Here is a 4,471-nt window from a genome sequence, read left to right on the forward strand (position 1 = left end):
TAACTAAATGTATGTACTATCCACTTGAATGGATTCAGTACCCATAACAACATGTGGTCATGAAAGTGCATGTTGTATGTCCTCTACTTATTACTTTTCACTGGAAGGCGTACTTTCTTGTACATAGATTGAGTTGTTAGGCTTTGACTACACATTCACCTTTGGCATTGTGGTCATGTACTTTACAATTGCTTCCTCTATTTCTTTCCTTACATCCTCATAATTGCCTCCCATCAAAAGAATTGCTCTTTTTTTGTTCCTTAGCAAGGGCTTAATACCCTTCAAAATTTTGTCTGTGTCCTCCTTAGAGTATTTATCATAGAGAACCTCATATTTAGATCTTCTTCCAATACTCTCTTTTTCCTATTTATAATCCTATCATACAAATTTTATGGTATCTAATTCTAGATGTTATCAAATTTCTCATACTTCATATTTCTCACTATGACATTTTCTAACCGTCTTCTATCCATATTACTATATAACTTATAATACTTATTCAATTGAACAAAATTATCATCATTTATTATTTGCATTATAAAGCTGTCTACCTTTAGTTTCCATGCTCTTTTTCTAGCTGTAGTTCTATTTTCCTAAGCATCTTATACTACTGGCCTATCTCTATCCTCATCCTCAAAACTCTTTGAATCACTTACTTGCATCATTTTCCTCCTCTTTCCTAGTCCACTAGTGGTCTACTTGACCCTTTTCTTCGGTGAAGGTGCAGGTTCTTGCTTCACCTTGACCAGTCTCTCAGATTTTCTCTACGTTGTAGGTGCTTCCACCTCTGGCTACTTCCTTTTTTTCTCACTTCTTGTCTTTATTTGTTTCACTTTTTCAATTGCTACATAAGGTGCAATGGGGGCCTACACACATGGTTGTGCTAGTGTCACACCTTCTAAAGATCTTGCTATAGTAATAGGAGTTGTTGCAATCACTTCAAATTGTCTACTTTCTCTTATCTCCATTGCAAGGCCTTCTACCTCATTGAACTCTTCTCTTGACATTCATAATTCCTTAAGGATAGAATCAATAACTTTCTCTACTTTCTTCTTGCTCTTCTTGCTATGTAGTTCTAATTGAATTACTCTCATTTTCTCCTCATAAGTTCCCCATCTAGAGTACTATATGTCCTTTTTTGATTAGAGTAAGATCTATGCATACCCTTCTATGAGATCTATGCTTATCTCATATCCCATAGATTCTATGAATTTTACCCTTGGTACTATAGCTTCCATATAGGTGTTATTAGTTTCCACCATGAAGCATATTTCATCCTTATATTTCTCCACCATGGAGGGAGGTATCCTATACCTCTATTTCATTTCAGTCTAAAAGTTCATCATCCTGTCAATGTTATTATCTCAAGCATTTTCTAACTTTGATCTATAACATTGAGTCACCATCTTAATTGTGTACTCATTGCTATCCCAACTTGTCATACCAAGAACCTTCTTTATAGCATAAAAGAATAAATGAGTTAGTAGGGACTCAAATCTAAAAATTGGACTCCTTTATTTCTTCACCTTTGCAACGTTATCCAACAATTGCAATCTAATAATCTCACAAAGATCAAATTTTCTACCTTGCACTTCCATTATATAAGTTGCATGTAAAAATCCAACTGGTATTGAGTTAACCCTTGATCCATGGTTCAACATGTACCCTAAAATTTTTGTTAGTAGCTTTACTCCTTTGTCTTGAATGGAGTCTACCTTCATGTTTATTTCATCAAACCTTGTGTTCAAGTTTATTTCAACCATCTTCCTAACATTCTTCTCATTAACAAGATTGTAGCCTTCATTACCCAATCATATAACCTTACAAATTAGGTCATTGTCAATAACAATCTGTGCATCACCCAACCACAAAAAATCATTATGTACTCTACTCATAATAATTCAAGTCTAGTCATGATTATCAAATTATGTATAAAACATATACTTTACTAGATTTAATTCATCTAGTTGCACATATTCAACCTTCAAGGACAAGTCATTGTTACACATTTTTTCCAAATCTAGATTAATATCTTCATCACCAAAACTCTCTATCTTACAATGAATATAGCTTCTAACATCCTCAACATGTAACACATTTTTTGGGACTTGCAAAAATGTGCCCATTGGGTCATCCAATAGAGACACGAATAGATGCTTCCTGAAAACATACTGTCGTGTATCATTCACATCATACTCATTCTAAATAGCCATTGAATTGTAACTATAAATACTAAAAAATTGGATTCAAGCTTCATAAAATACCTTAAAATCATGATTTAGGGCTTCTGCAACTTTTTGCTTCACAACCTTCACTTAACACTTTAATTCACTATCAAATCACTCTTCAATTCACTCAAGACACTTTGCATGAACAAATGGTACACACAATCTTTCACACTACACATTAAATGCGTATCTACCATACATTCAAATACTATCTCCTTTTACTAGTAAGCTTGATTCCTCAATTCCTACTCACTGCAATCATATCAAGACTTGTGCACTTGACCATAGCATTCTCTCTATGTCCTTAACCTCCTACTAACTGTGCAACTTCCAACTCTCTCTAACATTAGTTATAGCCAATTGATGCACTGCCTCTATAGAAACTACTTAATTCAAGTAAGATGAGTCACAAACAATCTGTGACTTTAATTTCTTATCAGGTGCATCGAAAAACCATTCCTCCAAAACTGTATAAGAGCTTTCTAGATCTTTATGTGTCACAAATACTTCTTTTAATTCATCAACATGTTCCTTAATTGCTTTCTTCTAATTTTTGTAACTGCCATTATCATTCCTTCTTTTATTTTTGTTGTTATTCCTTCTATTATTCATATTCCTATTAAAGTTCCTTCTATCCATTCTACAATATCTTGTTTTATGTCCAAAGTTATTGCATAACTGACATTTAGGTTCATTTCTTCTCTGATTAGTTCCATTTTGATTCTCAAGTTCTCTACAATTCCTTATAATGTGTCTAGGATTGTAAAACTTGTAACATACAAACTGGTTCTTCTCTCCATTAGATTTCTCTCCTTCATTAGATCTATTATGTGATCTCCCTTTTTCATTACCTACAAGGTTAGTATTTCTAAAAATTCTACTACATTATGCCATAACCATGATAATTATAACAATAAAAATTAGTAATAGGTTTAAAAGACTTACCTGTGCAATCTCTTTTCATGTGTCCAACTTTATTACATATGAAGAATCTACCTCTAAATTTATGTCTTACTTGCTTGGGTGGTTCATCTTGTTTATGTTTATCAACTTTCTCTGTTTTCTTAGGCTCATCATGTTTCATTGACAAATCAATTAGTTCTAGGTTCTTTGATACTTGTAGACATTATTTATTCCACCTTACTCAAATTAGATTCCTTAAGGGATTTAATAACTAGATTTGGTTCTCTTCTAATTTCAAGTTTCTTTGCTAATTTCTCTCCAATTAGATATCCAAGTCCTATCTTATCATAAGGTCTTTGGTGAAATATTTGTTGATCTATCTTCTCACTACTGGAATAAAGTTTCTCTAACTTTTGCTTAGCTTGTGTCAATTATCCTTTCATAATGACATTGTACTTTTCTAATTCTACATGCTCAATCTTGATAGTATCTAGTTTAGATGTAACTTGACTTAATAGGGATCTAAGGTCTGCATTCTCAGTTTTTAGTTTAGGTTCATTCTTGCCACTATTTTTCTTGAGACTCAACTTAAGTTCAATAATTTTCAGTTCATGTTTCAAAATCTTATTTTCTTTCTAGAGATTTCCTACTTCATCAGTGTCACTAGTCTGCACAAATGATTCCTTGCCATATTTTAGATCATCAATCTTATAGTGAACTTTCCAATAATTTTTTTTGCATCTTTATACCTATCTTTTAGTAAGAAAGTCAATCTTCTCAAGGGATTCTTCAAGGTTTTTCTTTATCTCTTTCATGTCTTCAGGGATCTCACTCAAGCTATTAAAATTCTTCTAAGTAACTACATTATGATACCAATTGTTAGAAATAGATAATACTGAGAGGGGAGTGGGGGGTGAATCAATATTCTACAAACTTTTTCCCACAACTAAATATTGTTAATTACTTTATAACTTTCATATGAAAGTAAATCAATAATGTTGAACAATAAATATAACCATGTAGATAGAGAACTCATAACACCATTATTTTTTAACTAGGGAAACCTTGTCAGAGGGAATACCCTGGTGGGGATGATACCCACTAGATGATTCACTAAACAATAGGATCCTTTTAAGGATATTGACCCTGTTAGGAGTCTATGAAGTACATATAGTGTCTGGAGTCCTTGCTTGAGGACTACGCCTTGTTAGAAGCCTCAACCCTAGTAAAGAGTTGGTAGAACAAATAAAATGTATGCAAGAAGAGTCCACTACCCTAACATGCAATTATACAATTTAGTTCTTCACAACAAAAGATATACATACAATACTTTGTATCTA

Source organism: Cupressus sempervirens, chromosome 1 (genome assembly GCF_028749045.1).
Source record: "Cupressus sempervirens isolate cs-2001-9-10 chromosome 1, ASM2874904v1, whole genome shotgun sequence".
NCBI classification, from domain to species: Eukaryota; Viridiplantae; Streptophyta; class Pinopsida; order Cupressales; family Cupressaceae; genus Cupressus; species Cupressus sempervirens.